The sequence below is a fragment of the Battus philenor genome, unplaced genomic scaffold, assembly GCF_028537555.1.
Source record: "Battus philenor isolate CCGP_79_NKW_IND1 unplaced genomic scaffold, ilBatPhil1.0.hap1 SCAF_20, whole genome shotgun sequence".
Taxonomy (NCBI): domain Eukaryota; kingdom Metazoa; phylum Arthropoda; class Insecta; order Lepidoptera; family Papilionidae; genus Battus; species Battus philenor.
This window is the reverse complement of record NW_027181683.1, coordinates 6988888-7008741: the sequence shown is the minus strand read 5'-3', so window position 1 is coordinate 7008741 and position 19854 is coordinate 6988888.

Here is a 19854-nt window from a genome sequence, read left to right as displayed (position 1 = left end):
AACGGTGGCCATGTCTAATGCAATTCGATAAAAGCATGTTATCACGGTGACTACACACTTATATTAAGTAATTCAAATAACAGTCTCTACTAATATTATTGTTTGCAGATGATTTAAACTAACATAAATCTGTGCATAACCTGACGATATGATATTGATTCATTTGTTTACATAATATACGTACGCGTTTTTTTTACATTTAGTATTGTAATGACGAAGTATAAAAAGTTTTTCGTATAAGAATGATTTCACATAGTCAAATACACAATTAAAAAATTCACTTATCCACTATTGGACATTATATATAGGCACCCCTGTAGATTCTCACGATTTACGATTGGAACGATTGGAAGCTACCTGCTTTCAGCGTCTTCTGACGATCTTAAAAGGATCATCTGTTCCTTTGGACTTTTTTGTGAAAAAATTTCAAGTGTTTTTTATGAATCACTATTTTCTTAAACAATCGTGTTTTCGTTTTCTATTTTCATACAGTATATGTATGTCATATAACGGGAAAGATCGAATTTAAGACATTGGTCTTATTAGAGTATTGAATCTAATGCCACAGTTCTTAACTAGATTAGTCAAATATTATTTTTATCGAAAAAATCTAGGATGTTTTAAGGAAGAATAAAATTTAAATTTATGTATGCACAATGTGAGAGCGCCTTTATTAGACTAAATTGAATATGTACGAGTGTAAGCTAGCATTCGCCAGATAGCATTGTGTCGCGATACGGGTCCGCTTGTATTGAGATAGCATTCAGGTGTACATTCAAATGTCGACTGTCGCACTAAATACAACTATCGATAGGAACTCCCTTCTCTTGTTTTGTTAGATCCCGTTGGAAGGTACGTTTGGCTCATGTTTGCAATGGAAATTACATACATTTTATTATAGTTATTCACAACTATTGTACATTTTTAATTGTTTTGTAAAAAGGATTGTTGAAAGTCATATTCAATGATAAATCTCGCTCTGTTTGTTTCTGTTAGACGTGTCTTTGTTTGACCTTAAGATTAATTGTGAATAGATCGATTTAAATATGAATTATGTACTCATATATGTCATGAAATTTTTGTTTCGTTCCCACAGTTAACAGATACGAAGACATGAAGACGACGTATTTAAACTGACGATTATAAATGATTGTAATGATCTCAAGTAATGAAACAATTACAACTTCAAACTTAAGTTTCTTTTAAAAATTTATTAGACTAAAGACACGTGATTTTAAATGCTGACAGATATCTCCGATGATAATAAATTTTTTAAAATGGTAAACTTTGTTGAAACTAGATATTGCTGTTACTAATTGGGTTCTGTTCTTCACTTCAAGTAACATAAATGTATACACAGATTTCATATATATATATATATATATATATATGTGTGTGTGTGTGTGTGTGTGTGTGTGTGTGTAACTAAGATTTATTTTCGTTGTATGTCGTGTACATCTTGTATCGGGCTTAAACTAAAAACGAACCGCTTTTTGGTCAGTGTTCTTTGTAGCATAAGGAGTAAAAAATTATGCCAGTATAATGCTACATATATGTTAAAGTTGCCAGAAGGCGGGTTGAAAGGTACCTTCATTAAAGTGCCTTTACATAGTCATAGTAGCCTCGTAGTTTTTAGTACTTCAGCACTAGATGAGTCGGATTAGTGAGGGTATATCCGAACTGGGTTAGCGTCGTCCGCGTCGCGCCAATGTTTCTAAACTTAAACGATCGATCTAATAAGTCAATTATTCGACACAGTTTACAGGTCGCTGACTCCAGGTCGCGAACAAAATAAAGAAACACATTGCGTAACCAACACGTTGATGAAAAATTTATCGCTTAAGTAGATTCTTATCTTTTTTATTAAAATCTGCTTTATACGTGTTAATGTAATATTAATTGCGTAAGAAATAATATCGTAATCAAAATTTGTATATTTTCATTATATCTATAATATGCACGAAAACTATATAGATTGAAATGTATGTAATAACATTAATAATAAAAAAGACATTTACTTTCAAATCTTTAAAATTTTGTATCTACAGTAATGTTAGTAATTATTATTGTTTCCTTAATATTAATAGGTGGTATTTTAAATAATTTCTTTTTCTATGACTAGGATCCCTTTTTTGGTGTAGGTCTTATCCAGCGTTTTCCATGGATCCGTTTTTTGTCTTGTTCGCCCAGTTCGTTTCTGCGAATTCCGAAATATCAACTTTCCATATTTCGTATATTATATTGTATCTAATATTTATGTATTTTAGTAATAAAGTATACAACTACGTGCTTATATGTACATACATACATTTCATTTTACTATAGATATATTTGAGGAATTGAATTAAGCACAAAAAGCGGTCTCATCGCAAAATCGCGAGGTAGGTTTCTGAAGGGACAAAAATGCCGACGTTTTATGTTGATTAACGATTCGAAAGTGCTTATAATACTCAATTCGAATGAAGAATATTTTAATTTTTAATTTTGAAAATAATTTCTTCTAGACATCAATTGGTCAAAGACGAAAAACAGTACCGGTTATTCATTACCAAAACATAAAATTTTGTACATCAAAAAGTAGATGAAAAATCACGCAAACTCAAACATAAATATGCTCTACCTATTTCAAAGAGAAATTATACATATGACTTTTTTTCGCTGCAGGGAAAATGAACAAATTATTACACGTCTTTTGTCTGTAAAACCACAGTTTTCTCTGGACATCTATTGCAGTGACTACAGCTACACTTCCTCGTACTACCTTAATGTACTAATGCCGCCAGTCGTTGGTATGCTGACTTTATGCTTTTAAAACAGCTTAGTTGGAAGCTGAAACTATGGGTCAGCACCCATTAATATAATTTCAGCCTACGGACGTTCACTACTCGACACAAACCTCTCCCATAGATAACCATCCCACGCACCATAATATGTGATAAAAGATGCACCTCGGGGCATTAACACGCATGCAATAGATCACAGTCAAACTCTTCGCTGTTGCCTCTAATGGGTTGGAGGTTTCCATATCTTCATGTTTGATTCTATTCTTTGTACAGATTCAAAAGAACTACTTTGCAGAAAGGTATACGGGCATCTCCACGAACTACTAGTCTTCTGACAAATTACATACCCTACAAGCTATGTACTAAAAAGTACGGTGCTCCATGACGTCCTAAATGTAATATGTATTAATAAAAGCTATCAAGTCCCGCAAGTACCATTTTAGTTTTACTGTATTCATTTATTGATTTATTTGCATCATCTACAACTTTGAATTATATCATGTAACAATTAAATTAATGAAATACTAAGTTTTTTTAACCAGAGATGTATCATAAACTAAATTAAGTATTTCTGTACATCTGAATCGATCGTTATTGATCATCTGCTTCTTATATAACAAGGTTATTTACAGTATATAGAATTTAGCTTAAAATTTTTATATGTCAAGAGTAAAATGCCAGAAGAGCCTAATATGACAGAATCTGGAATTAAATTAAGATCCCAGGTTAAGTTTTAAAAATTACGAGCACTTCCTGATTTGTGAAGAACAAAATAAATCGCGATTTTCTTAATCACTTTCCAAGACGTTCCTAATAATAGTGTAACAGCACTGATGTTCCTGATAATCCAACAATTTCTTTAGCTAAGCCGCCCGTCCAGGCTGCTCTGGTTCTTAGATAGGACAGTATTCTTTTCAGCATTCTAGAAATAAATATTACGCATTGCACCTACGTAGTTTCTCGCAAGCACCAAAGATGAAAGCTTGAAATTCAAATCTAATAATAGCTAATAATATATATACTATTAATAATAAACAATGTAAACAATTCGATTTAACGTTTACACTTGATATTGAGAAATAGCATTGGTTGCCCACCATAATACTATTATTCTATTAACTCGCTTCATTCATGTATACTCCAAACTCGATACTGCATCGGATTAGGATAGAAATAGGATTATTGTTTAGCATGTAACAAGTTATATACAATAAAAGATTACTTTATAAATCATTCTCTTTTAAGAGTTTCTATGTAAAAATTACAGTGATCAAAGTTAAATATTTCAGTCTAACAATAACTTGGATTTAAAACAAAAGCACTGCTTAAGTTATATTCGAAGTAGGGTCAAAAGTAACAAAACATTAGACGGGATTGCAATAAAACATTTATTTGCAATCGTTAAAAAGGCTTTACACAGCCAATAAAAACAATCTACATCTTAGCTCAAAACTATTTATAAAGTTGCAACTTTGCATATTGTATGGTATTGGCTTGCTGCTCTATGTAGAGGAATAACGCTATTTTAAAACTTTACTTGACAAATGAATTTAAACTTGGCATGTTTCCACAAATATATTTATAAAATCCTTCAGTAAATTCATATTGACAGTACCATGTAGTGTTAAAAATATTATAATATGTTTTCAAAATTTCTCGCCGATCACCAGTTATACATATATATACAAATTTCAGGAGTGGCAGGGCTGACAGACAAGCGCAGCGTATAGTTATAACAACGCTGGATGCAGACCGCTTCCAGCCAGACCTACTTAAAATCAATGGAGATTTATATCCAATATTGAATATCCTACGAGTGACATTATGATGAATATTTAATAATTGTCATCATAACATTCAAAAATTATTCTTGTCTGATTTGCATAAATATATGTAGTAAACAACTTATATTGTTTCCTTTTCCCGTTAAAATGTAACCATTAGGTAGCGATTTAACTGTAACCTAATGCCAAAATAACCTCCCGCGTCGTAGTCTAGTTATTTATAGCGCCATTAGCTTTAAACTACGTAATCCTGTTGTCCTATTTTATAACTTACTAGCGAAAGAGGATCTTGAATTCTATAGCAGCAAACTTTTAACAAACTACCTAAAAGATTTAAAATATCTTTATTGAGTTTGTATTTCTATAATTTATTAATTCAAATAACATAATCATTCGTTTTAAAGTTTCATTTCCCAGTCGTAATATTGTTATATAGAAATGCACCCGATAAATTCCAGAGGATTAGCAAATTGAAGTAGCAGTGGACAGGCCACGTAGAATGTAAAAATCGCTGCAGGAGCTTTAAGGTTCTAAAGTGGAGACCACGAACCAGCAAGTACAACTTAGAACGTCCGCCCACAAAATAACCAAACAACGTTATTAAACTGTATGCAGCTTATTTTATTATTGACGCTTTTCGCCGGTCTTATTGTAAATCTATGTCTAGCATCAGAAGTCCTTCTACTGAAACGATGATAATGATGATGTAAAATGATCTACAATAAGTAATTTTAATTTAAGGATTTAAATATTTCACATTAAGTTACTCGAAGAATATTTTTACCTGATGCTGTGGTGGTAGCCACTGTGGATATCGACGCTGTACTCGATGTTGACGTATCGTTATTAGTGTTGGCTGCATTCGACATCTCCACAATCCTATCCACAGCGATCCTATTTCCTGGTAGGATTCCAGAACTTTCTGCAGACTCTTGGCTAGCATCTGCTACTTCTGTCTCTTCAACTGCAGGACTCGGTGCTGTCTGGCTTAAATCGTTGGCTACGATAACGTTTACTGTCGTCAGTGATTCCATGTCGGAGTTTTCGCCCGCTACTTGTGTGTTATCGATATAAACAGCGGCGGACCGCGCCCCCAGTGTTTCCATCACGCTTTCGGCTAGTGAGCGCGTTGACATTTCATCGATGTCGATGTCTTGTTTGATGTCGATAATTATTTGGTGGCGCTTCGTACCGCTTCCTGATGGACTCTGCACTTGGTGCACGCTGACCTGCGCCTCCGTGCCTGGCTGTGACATGTGATGCTGGATGACGTGAGTCAGCTGACCCTCGAGCGTGTTATCTCGATTGCCTGCCATATTGTTCCCTTTTCGTATCAGACTTATGATATCGCGTACACTATCGATGCCGATGCACACCACTATAAGTTACTTTCCGAAACGAAGAAACTCGAAGCGATCAGACTTATCAGTTTCAGTTAATTTTAAATTATAATATCGCACAAAAGAAGCGCTAATATAAAGATAAATAGTCGCGGGGTATCTTTTACAAACTAATGAACACGGGTATCACACTCCTTAGGATTTAGGGTATAATCCATTGAACACACACCGCTGGTTACCGTCCTTTGGTTCCGTATATCATTTGTTTAGGCAGGCCACTGCAGGATTGCAACGCGCAGATGCATCGAAACTAGGTCAGGGGTCAACATCCTACCAAAAATGTTTTTTTTGATAACGTACGTCGATTCTTTGTGCGTTTCGGTTAGCCGGAAATTCGTTTGGCAGTGATCGTTCGTTTTGAGGCACAGCTTGTTCTCACATCGTCGCTACGTTTTCCATCAGGCAAGCAACGTCACAGTCTGCTGTTTCATTTGTTGTTGTGTTTGGGGAGTCTGTGCGCGCTAGAGACACATTGACACGGTGTCCTATATTTTGAGAACGCGGACCGGTGAGGCGGCGGGTAGCCGTCGTAGCCACTGCAAAGCCTACGAAAGCGTAGCGCTACGCCGCCGCACAACGTAGGCCCGATGTAGCACACTTCCGTGAATTGGACTTAAGATTTTTCTTAACATAATATAATTTACTAATATTTTATTCTCATTTTTTGTTTGTAGCTTCTTCACGCATTTTAAACACAAAAATTTGCAAAGTTATTTATATCAACTTTAGGAGTGTAAACCAATCTCATTTTATATAATACTGGTTGAGTGGAACCAATAATTGATACATTATAGCAGTAATCACCATTTCGTTTAATTTTATACGAAAATTTACAATTATTTTCCGAAACAGAGTACTTTTAAAGCAAGAGAAACTAAACAGCAGATACATGAAACATCGGCCAAATTATATATATAAGTAAGTACGTTTAAACTATTTGACAAAATTAAATTATAAGTCAAAATTAAATATTAAGTATAAATGAAAATTACTCATATCTCGAGATTTATCTAGAAAAACCCCTACCGTGTAGTCCGGCTTACATTCGGCGACACGTGCCTACGCATGCGCACGATACTGTTAACCACCCTCTCCCTCTAACCCTGTACATTCGTCTCTCTCTACACGCTTCGATCGTTTCACAATGACGAAAAAGCATATAATCGAATTTATGTTGGTCCCCGGGCCCTGTGTGTTCGTAGCGTTGGCAGAACAGCACGCCTTTTTCATGGACGGCCTTGGACTAATTTCAAAAAGGCAAGCCTCTTCACGCTGAGCTACATTCAGGATATATGTCAACCGACTCTGTTCATGGGTTTTTGAGCTAAATTCGCTATTCTATGCTCATGTCTCGTGTGCTTTACTCTAGTAAATGATATTAATAACACTGTAGATAATTATTTCTATTTAAAAGTTTAATAACAAAGTTGAATTTAAATAGTTTACACTAGAACTTGAAATTAAGACTATTGTTATATAACTTGACAATATACGGGATTAAAGGAATAATTTAAATATCATTTTAAAATATTTTATTTCTCTATAAATAGTTTATGCATATTTATTTAGAGCACATATGTAAATTATGTAGTAAAATTTCAATTTTTTTGTACAATTTATCAAATGAGAGACATTCGAATAATGTTTAAGTGGACAATAAAACATGTCCTACTCCTTCTAAATATTTTAATGATTTAAAACATTTTATCTTAAAAAATCGTGAATATAATTGATCTAAACATCTTTTTACGTATTTTGTTGACCGTACCCAAATTTTCATTATGTAACACAGTATGATCTAACGTCCCCAAATAAGGAAACCTCTAGTAAACAACACCTAAGTCAATAACTTTCTCCTCTACGTAAATTAAAAACGCGATCTGTACTACACTATAAAAGTCAGTCAAATTGGACTAAAATTTAATTAATATAACATATTTAATTAAGGCGATATTATCAATATTTTAAAAGTTGATTTGAATTAATAACAATTTCAATCAGTTGAACTGTCATATTTTTTAAACTCAGTTTTTTTTTAATATTCATAGCTTCCTAGGAAACTATGGACGTAAATCAATATGCTTTACATGGCTTACCGCAATTTTAACCGTTGTTGCCCGTAGACAAGGATATAATTGAGAAACTTAAAAAAATATTTTTTTACCGAACACTAAGATGTAATACGCTTTTAATTTTGTAGAACGCTCAGAAAATAACAAAACATTCTACATCTCTTAATAAAATTTGTATTATGAGATTTTTATTTTTCTTTGTTTCTTTACGATTCATAATATCATTCATATCATTCATAATATAGAGATGAATCCCAACTTGGTTTACTAAAATAAAACACTAAAAACATGAAGTTCGATAGATATAACATCTTTCTTCAAATCGGTCATTCATCTTTATTGTTGCAGGTGGCACCTATCCTGAAAAGCCTTGATCGAATATTCAACGTGCTGCCTCCACGGATCTCTATGAACTGTATATAATATGCTTTTTCGAGTGCTTATGTTACAGTGAATCCCTTCACCATCCACACAGAGTCGGCCCAGAGTTGGTTGGGGATCGGCCTCCTGGAGTCTTTACCTCTATTTTTTCTACGACAGCTAACTTATCGAGAATCTTTAGTTGCTTACGAGCTCTGTGAAAAAAAACACAGCATCTGCTTTTAGCAGATGGTGGAGAGTCTGGTCTATATACAGTGTTGATCTAGAATAGATCTGTTGGTTATCCTGGCAGAAATGTGGTGCTGTAGTGCATTTTTCTTCGGTCTATCGTGCGCATTGTCTAGGATTCAGATACGTATAACAAAATTAAGAATATTAGAATTCTTATTAGTCTCATTTTTGTAATGTTAATGACACTTTTTATCTGTCATATTCTGGCGAACTTACATATCGCATTTTTGCCATTTCAGTTCTATAAAATTATAATTAAAGTATTACAGAACCAATAAAATTATTTATAAATACTAAACATTTAGTTTCTATTACGACTAAATTATATAGGTGAATACTATGAAAGTGTCAGTTTAAATTTTGTAATGGTACTAATAAAGCGTTATTTATTTCAATTTCCAAACCAACAGCACGTATTATCTGACGATGGCCTATTTATATGTATTACAGCGAAAGATTTTAAAAATTCTAAGCTTTAAGTTATATTTCAAGTAAGCAACATGATTTTCCTGCAAACGTTTACGTAAATCTAACACTTAAATTTCATTGAATTAGGAATTCTTTCCGTCTCTTGTGGGCAACGGTGTACGGTTTTACAATACTTTCCTATATGTATAATATTAAAAAGTCTATTAAAAAAAACTTGATAAAACTCTTTTAGAATGTCACGAATTTTTAAGACAAAAGTTTTATTTTTTATTATACTTTTGTAGCAATATTGTAAAAATGGCACAATAAAAGCCCGTTTCAGTGTTGCACATTAGGAACCTTCATATCTTTAGGTTGCAGGATTCTATTATAAGGGAGCCTATACTGATTTTAATTTCTATCAGCTTAAGTTTTCTGGCATTCATTTCATGATGTACACGAGTGATGACTTTAAATAATCTTTAGTGGATATCAAAATGAATAAATAGATAAATATAACAATGCTTTTCCAATTTTTTCCGTTCTCGGAGACGTAGTAAAAATTTTAATTTATCAGTGTCCTCTGATGATTCTGTGGATGCGTAGTTACCAGGGGAGTGCAATTAAATAACTAAATAAAATTTAGTAATTTAATTAATGAATTTTAACAAATTCTGGTATTACCTATGTAATTTCAACGTACTTGCAATGAAATTGATACGCGAACTATAGGTTAGAAATTATATATACGTAAATATGATTACTCAGTTTTGTTTGAACATAAGAACTAATATATATAATATTAACTCGTTTTAAGCTTTCCAATTTAAAATGTAAGGAAGCTAAAAACGGCTCGATGATACGTCTGGCACACAGCTGTTGGGCGCAATGGGCGGGACACTACGCTATGCGGCGTTTCCCAAGGACGGCTCGAACTAGACTTAATGAACACTATCTACCTGACTCGGCTTTGTGAGAACTATATATCTATGGTAAAGCTTATTTATCTATATGTTTATGGAGCAATGTTAATTTTCAACTTTCGTACATCAATACATGAGTTATTTAATTAATATTATGTTTAAAAAATATATAATTGTATTATAATACGTTTTCACATAAACGTTCAGAGATCATCTGATATATGATGAAATACATCATATTTGTTTTTAAATACAATTTAATTAAAATAATATTTTAATTATGATAAGTTAGGGTTCGAATGAGGGCGTTTTTATATTACTCTTTGTTAATTCAATTGGTGTTTAATAAAACTTGCAAATATGCAGGCAGATGTGGAAATCCATAAGTGTACAAGATTATTACGCTTGTGTAAGTGCCTGTTATAGATGTCTAAAGTGAAAGAAATTTTTCTGAGAAAATCTTTACAAAATGTAACGGACCTAAACTTTATCAACCCGGTAACGACACAATTAAAAAAGTCGAAAAGCAGAAAACTTTTTGTTGACTACTTAATGACTTATTCGCAGAAGTTTCATTTGTCTTAATAACATTTGTTTAATATCATCGTAAAATTATAGAAGTTTATGTAAGTTACCATGTATTCTGTGTCTAGTAATTGTTCTCATTTTATTAATTGCTTTTAATGATTTTTAGAATAAAAATGAAGCCAACGTCAAATTCTGAATGGCTTTATTCAAATAGGCATTTACATGCAGTTTTGAATAGTCGACTATCTTAAAATTATAAGTACTAAGCTACCTCCGTCTTGCGATGCTGATCTGCTGAGAATAGCCGGCCAGAAAGTCCACAGTTGCTCTTATGAACTTTAATTTTTGATGAGTACATTACCATATCAACCATGTAAATAAGTCAACAAACCAAGTTCCTCGCATTTCGATAAACTTAAAACTCTTGAATGCTATAGTAAGATTTATTTAATAATATACTTTAAATTTGAGGTTTAAAATTAAGAAAGGAAAGGTGTAATATATCCTGTGAAACTTTATTATATATATGTACACCCAGAGCCAAGAAGGATTTGTTAACTTTTTGAAGATGAAATTTAGGCTTTACGAGTTTATTTTTATTTCTTGTATTTATCTGAACTTTGGCGCATAAATAATATGGTATTAAATATATGTTGCGAAACAACCACCAGAATACCAATTTCATTAAAATATTGTTAATATAATAATTAAATCATCGAACAGATAAGAAATAATTAAAATATCGAACACCATGGTGCGTGCTGTCAGGAATGTAAAGCACAACCAACAATGGAAAGTCTTAATTATTTATGAATAATGCCTCTAAATCCAAATTTCAATTCTAATTTTATGTAATTTTTTTTACGTTTATAAATGACGAGAGTTAAAGGGAATAAGCAAAGAGTTAAATCAATACATTTATTACACTTTTACATTAGTTGACATTTTTCCGAAAAATTATAAAATTTCCAGCTATCAAAATATTTTACGTTAGTTTACAATGTATTTAACAATAAACTATTAAAATAAAAAAAAAACTAATAAAATTAATACTAGCTTGAAATTTTATTTGTGGCATCGACATATAATATCTACATTCCTTAATACAAAATGTGTCAAATAAAAAACATCAACGGTATTTTTTATATAAAAAAGCTGAAATGGAGCACAAGTTCAATGCGACACGTGTCACACACCTGTGCGTTGCGAGGGCCACACTCAACACGATCGTACGTGACATAAGTCAGCGTCCCCTATTATCCAATAGCGGTACTAAATTGCAAATTTAAAAGTAAAACCACCTGCACTCACGTGCGCCGACTAACGGGAGGCAGCCGAACTGCGTTCATCGACCCTCCAACAGAATGCGTGTCCGTTGCGCAATGATATTCCGAATATTCTGTCATCGTTACTAGGGTTGCCTAAGCGGTAATACGTAATCTGTGGGTTGTACTATTTTTAAACTGTAATACAAAAAGATAAATTGCTATAGTTTATTGACATAAGTTTTATGGAAATAATCGTAAATGTATAATTACTTTTTATTATTATATCGTGTTAATGAACGCGTCTCTTACAAAGTCTTTCGTCTGAGGTACAACACGTCCCTATGAATGACCTAGCTAAAGATTTTGAATGAGTCTTTTTAATTATCTTATTTAAATTTGTCTGACAATAGAAAGAAAAGCAAAATCTAAAATACACAATTTGAATTAATGTAACATAAAACTTACATCGACAACCCTATCCAAAACGGTTCTTTCAAGTATCCAACCAGTCACGTAGATTTGCTCGTGGCGCGAATTTTAAAAATGGAACTGGTTTTTTTTTACTTTTAAATAGGTCAGTGCTTATATGTGGGTAGTGGTTGTCTTACGTTGTAAAAGCTTACGGTTTATGCGAGACAGCTAGGTCACAAATAAAAGCTAGACTCTATAGGTAGGTCTTACGCAAGGTTATAATGTTGACATATGCAAATATTGTTAATGGTTACTTTGGTTTGTTTCTCTTATGCCAACGGCTTAATATTTATAACACTGCGGTATTATTTAATATGTAATTACATGTTTATCTTTATGCGGAATAGTTTTAAATAAAATTTTATTGCTTTTGAATAAAGATTTAAATAATGGTTATTGAAATATGAGTCCTATGAGTGTACAGGAAGTTTTGTAAACATACGAATTAATCAAGTTCCCACACTTAATAAAACTTGTCCAATATTATACTACAAACATAACGGCATAGAGCGTAGTGGTTTTTTTTTTCATTTCATTAAAAAACCTTTAGTCTCTAGTCGCAAACCGGTCGGGGTGAATGAACTCTTTCGACACGTAATGCTATAACCGATCAGCCATTAATAAAATAACATAGATTGATTGAGATATGGAAATGGATACGAATGTTATAATAAAAATACCGCTAAAATAATTAACCGTAAAAATGATATTTTTACCTGTGTACAATTACAAATGATTTTTATTATCATAAAAAATAACGTAAATTTAAAAAAAATATATGGCCATAATATTTTATCATCTTAAGTCTACAGAGATTGAATTATCTAACGAAAATATATACGAATTTCTGCATCTAAAAACAACTGAAAGTTACTATTTAGCCTTAATTTAGGCCTTTTCTATTCTATTTTATGTTATAGCTCTCTCTAGCTTTAGGGATACATTAATAAAAGATATTTTACCATTTCATTTTAAACTCTTCTTGTCTATAAACAATTTATGTTTAATAACATACTGAAACTATAACTGCAGACTGAATGTTTCAGTTACAACTCTGTAAACTTTTGATACCTTTGATTATATTATATTTAGCTTTTTAATTGTTTTCCGCTTTTTTTCTCATTGTTGGTTTCGGTTATTTAGAAGTTCCGTCAAATTAAACCTAGAAATTACATAAAAACGAGTAAATTTGGAGTATACCTAAATTTTGTATTACGTAAACACAAGCAAACATAACAATATTTATCAAAATCTACGTTACATCGACAATATTGCGTTAAATTACAAACATTTCATTATTAACAGTAAGTAATGAACTTAATACCGAGAAAATCTTTTTAATCGTAGAGGTTAATTAAAGTTCATTGGCCTTCGTAACCAAAAAATGTAATTAACAAAAAAAAACAGGTATAACTTACGTCTAGACGTTTTCGTGTTCTTTTACGATAATAATGAAAAATTATTATTGTGTAAATAAAAAGTTTTACGATTGTATTATTAATAGAAACATATTTAGATATAAAACTTTCAGTATGTAGTAGTAGCGTGGGTGAAATTAGGTCAAAGTGTTATAAACTGCTTTCGTTTATAGAAATGTTTTATTCGCTGAAAATCAATAAATGGTAGATTATGAAATAATGAAATAACGAATAATAGTACGTTTTGCCGGTTTTGCAGTACCTATGCTTACGGATAGAATTGAGACGTTGGACGTCCTTATGTCAAAGTTTTGTGTGTACCATTATCTTCCATATACTTCTATTTATCACAGTTATGTATGCACTTTCATTAACAAGTATAAATGCGATTTAATCCTATAAAAGATTGTTTTATTTTAATCATTTTAAATTTAAAATAAACTTGAAATAAGTTGACAAAGTCCTAAATATAGCCCTGAGATTATATACCACAAATTGACTAGATGATCACGGCGTTCAATTAATGATAAGTAACCACACACAGGCAAAATACTTGTGCTTTACAGCCTATAGACGTTCACTGCTAGGCAAAGGCCTCCACCATAGATATCTATGAGGGATATCCCAAAATGGCAGGCGGGTTGGCGATCTCAGTGTTGTGTTATGGTACAAAAAGGATGTCTATTCATCCGCTGTTTATCCTTTGGAATCTTTTCTGTGATCAGTTGCAATCTTATACAACTAATGCACAAAGTGTGTATTATATAAGATTTTGTCCATGGAATCCAACCCGCTACCTACGATCAAACTGCTCATTGAAACAAAAATATCCTTATTAACCAAGCCCTCAATCAAATCTAGTTTAAATTTCAGTTTTTTATTAAATAAGTACGTTATTATCCTTTTAATAATATAACACGAAACATTTGTATGTAACCATGTATTAATAGGCTTTAACTGTGTAAGACAAAGTATATCTATAAAAATAAATCGATTTATTGAGTCAATAAAAATTTCATGACGGAATTATTATCGATATTTATGTCATGGAATCGATGTCGCGTTTAACATCGGCACGTGTAAATACATCTTTTTGTCCGTCGCGCGGAGTCTGGCGGTCCCACGGCATGGCATGGCGTCTCGGATCGCGTCCACATAACGGAGGCGCTCACAGTTACACAGTATGTGGGTGAGGCTAACTGCGGGCACCGTTAGCGACGTCACGTCACACGCCCAGTGCGGGCACGGACGTCGCGACACCTATCGATATGAGCTTACGCACCTTCTCATTCATGTAGAAAGAAAGAAGGAAGATTTTATTAATGAAATAATTTTAAATTATTACAGACAAGAAATTTAGACATTGAAGATGATAGCAGCCCCGGCTCAGCTATATGCTGCAGTACAGCTTAACCTATACTACACCACTGATTTCCATTAAGAGACAATTCTTTGATTTTTGAAAAATATATCATACACAAGTTATATATACTGATTTTCACGTGACATGTAGACGATTTATAAGAGAAAAAAATGGAAATTTGGCGTTAAAGGAATAACTAAGGATTTTCTTGCTAGCATCTTCTCTATAAAATCAACATTCTGATTTTGGCGGTTATCTATGTATGTATACATATTAATGAGTACGTCGTATGTCTTGACTTTTCAAAAGTGCTTAGCAAAACCAATTTGAAAGGATAAATGTTAATTGCCGCAAGATTAAAAAGTAATACAATATAATAGATAAATCTATGAACGTTTGGTCTTGTAATATCTTTTAGTTAGCAAACTCAATACGAAAAGATTTACTTTTTTTATATTTCGGTATGCTAATGAGAAATAATTAAACCAAATAGAATTATAGAGGCTAGTGGTTTATAATTAAATTATTCGAATTTATCTTAAATGCTGTGAAAATAATATCAATACTAGACTAAAATTCTTGAAGTATGTAATAATAATTGTGAAAACCGTTTAAGATATTTTTGCTAATTATTGTTTTATAGACCTTAGTTTTGTGAAACGAAATCAAAAAAGTTCAGAACAGGAGAGAAAACCGTTTTGCACATCGCTACTAACTACACACAAGATACCAAACCTATTGATGAAATATCACCTGTGAAAATTCATTAAGTATAAAAAAATATCATCATCGAAATCGCATAGCCAAAACCAACTAGTTGGTTATATAAGTAACGCATCTGTAAAGCAATTTGCTAAGGATCTGAATGTTAAACCATTTTTTGCGCTAAAATTCATGAAAACTCGGGTACACTACGACTTACTTACGTGTAATTAAAAAGCTTATTATCATATTTAACGTTTGCAGTTTTAAAATCTTACATATTTTATTTCACGGGTGACATTTGTAAATTTAATTATTTACTTACTAAACAAATTTTAATGTCGGAATTAAAGACTGGGGAACATATTTTGCACACATTTTTTAATAAATGTTTACAAATGTAATGTAAACGTTAAAGACATAGGGTATTATTTTGTTAAATAAGTAATATTTTCTTTTCAAAGTAGCATTGTATCGAACTTCAGTTTAATTTTCGTATAGTTCCGTCGATAAAAACAACGATGTCACTGCACTATCAGAGTACCGTACGCGCTACGTCACGAAGAAAGGGATTGTAGCAACGGTAAACAGAGGGCCTTGCGGTAGCGGCGCGATCGCAAAACTGTCGCTTTTCCATCGTCCGTCCCGTTCCAAGGAAATAACGAAGTCGGAAACATTGAGTACATCGAACATCGTTAGCGACTCATATTTATTGTTCGGACGTATGCATTGACACAAAAAATATTTCAACGCTTATTTGATAGATATGTAAATAATAGTGTTTATAATTTAAACTTAAATTTATACCAAACCAACGATTTTTTATTTAATTTAAATGTCATTGATTCTTAATTTGAATTTATTTACACGTGTTAAAACACTGTAAACACAAATTTACTCAACTATAACTTCTTCATTATTACAAATAATGTATATAATTTATTGTATTATATAAGCATACTTTAAACAGTTAATGTAAATGCACATTTTTATTACAATAAACCTTTTACGAATAAATTTAAAATTTAAAAAGTGTTCTGAGATTACTCGCCTAAAGAATTTATATTAAAATATAAAATTTTATTTATACGTGTAGCTCTTCAGTTAGCAATTAATTACGATAGATAACTCAATCTACGAAATCCATCATTTGCGTAAAAGATCTAAATTAGTCGGTACGCTCCTACATTTTGAACATTCAAATAAGCTTTTCTCTTTTGTCAATCATTTCCCACTAATAACCATTTTCCACTTCTTTAGGAATCGCATAGTGATTCATATTTGGCGCGAAAATTCTATCTTCATGATTCATATGTTTTCCACGTGTTTCTTCTTGCAAAATTACTTTGATTGTTAATTATGGACGCCGTGTAAATGAATTCCATATTTTAACAGTAAATAAAACTTATCTATAGCTTTAAAACATATATTACTATATCTAAATATTTGATAGATTTATGGGAACAACAAATAGACAAAATATAAAGAGCGTACATAAATTATGAACGAAAGAGTGAATTTTAAATAAAATCGATTATGAAACTATTTTACGTAAAGAAATTAAATTAAATTGATAGTTATGTTAAAAAAGTGATACCGAACACTGCATAAAAGTAAACAACAATATTAAAAAGCATTTATTCCAAATAACGAATTAATAAAACAGTTAATTATTTTATGACTTTGTACGCTTCTACATCCGTAGGATTTTATTCATGAACCTCTTACTTTATAGCGTTAAAACAGATGTCAATGACCTAAAAGTTGCCAAATTTGGCAAACTGTTTTAGCGGTGAGTTCTATTCATGGATTTTACAAAGGTTTTTAAATATAATTTTACAAATTATTACACAACATATTATACTCAATATTTATTAGAAAAACAATATTTTTAAATTTTTTGACAGTTATTAAGAACTTAATATTCTTAAGTAATTTTAAATTAAGAAAAGTTACGAGTTATATTCATCATATATTTTTAAATGTGAATAAAGAATTTTTAAGTAATTTACTGTTTGTAACTGTATTAAATATATACGGTGAATAAAATCTAAAACAAATTATAACAATAAATAAGTAACATAAAATAGTCGTTATAGTATGTATTAATTACCATGACTTTAAATAAATGAAGTTACTTTATAAAAACTACTTTATAATAAATGAATGATGTGTGCAAATACGAAGTTATCTCAATAACCATTTAAACATGATTGAAAGTGACACATGTCTGAATTGAAATTGAAAGAATACAGCTGCGGTATGAAATTCAAATTTCGCCTCTTGTCAGTCACACGATCCTTCCGTCAACAAAACGAAGTAGTGCATTCACCTTTTTCATTTATACGACTGGTCGAAATCTTATGCAAAATGGTATTTTAAAATTACATTGTAATCTGTACAGATAAAATTTATTATTATAATATGCTCAACACTTACCTCTTATTGTACTCGGCATTTTGACAAAAAATGAAAATCCTTTGAAGATATTATGAAACAAAAAAATCCAATGTCACTAGTCAATTTACACAAGTAAACGTTATCCAAACTCCTTCATGTCTTTAAGTATTCCTTATTTAAATACACGACCACAGATAAGACAGCACAGCACAAGCACTAATTCAAAATGGTTCTTTGCCTAGTTCTATCCTAGCTGTCAAATGGAATTGTCAAAGTTCCCGCGCAATCGTTCGAAAGCCGCGCGTACGTCCTAGTGACGAGGTGTGGCGGTGAATTGTGCTTTTTTCGTTCCGTCGACGGCGCACCGCGGACTCCGGTTAACTGTATTTTTTTTTCGTGATGCGAACAGAGTGGTAACGGTGTTGGTGCCGGTTCTTCCAACCGGTGGATCTTCAGATGATGTTCAATCGATTGGTACTTGATAGGTTCGACGAACGCAAACCTAATAGGTTTGATGGAACATTTACATTCTATGCCTGAAGCAATGAAACAAATATTTATTATTTCGACAATCGGTCTCGATTGATATATTAGGCTTTGTTAGGCATCTTCGAAAATCGAGATATAAATACAACATAAATTTAAATATACACTTAGTTGGGCCATAAACACTGTTATATTTAAAAATAAACAAATATTACTTTTGAATTTGGAATCAGCCATTTTCATATGTTTTTTTGTTGTATGTATTCGAGCATCTATGTTATAAAATATTTTGTGATATTAAAATGGACAGGAATGATAAAAACAAACCGAATAGATAGATTGCATTACGTGAAGTAAGTATGGTTCTAAATACATTTTTCAAAATCCTCCACCAACTTCAGGTATTAGGTAAATTTTTGTATACCTGGCTATTGGTATCAAAGCAGTAAGGGAAAGAGTTCGAAGAAATCCTTTATATATTCTTTATATTTCATAGCTTTCGACCAAACCAAAACATTTTATCTCAGGAATTGAAGACGCACCATAAACCATGTCGCTTATTAGTAGATGACTTAAGACTTGCAGCCTACAAAGGACGCACTGGTTATTTCTTAACCGTTCATTTAAAAAAGAATAGGGTAGTAAAACGAAAACTATTCTTTAATCGGTACGCAAAGGCAGTTCACAGAAAAAAAAAATTACGGATGTGAATTTTTTTACAATTGAACAAAATTTTAACAAACAAAATGACCGCATATAGGAAGCTCTAAAGAAGCATCCCAATTAGTCAGAAGAATATAATTTGGGCATTTTCCGGCTTTAGTGATGTTTTGAGGGGTGTTAGCAATGAAGTAGTGACTAAGCCATATTTTTGTGAAAAAGGTAACAAAACTTCGGCACGAGTGTACCAAGATACTATGCTTAAGAAGGTAATTAAGCTCCTTAATAACAACATGTGTAGTAACCAAGAATAGACCTTTCATCAAGACTCGGCGCCGGATCATAAAGTTCCAGAGTTCCAGATCCACCCAACCTTTGTTTTTTTTTTATTAATTCTAATTTGTATCGCTAGGGTTTTTTTTTACAATATTTATTTTTCGCTTAAACTAAACGCAGACATTTGGGAGAGGGTTGCACACGAACGATTAGGACATCATCAGAGCTGCCTACTGGCCCTTTACGGTCAGTTTTAGAGAGTAAAGCTTGTTCTAAGCACCTTGATAATTTGGAGTACCT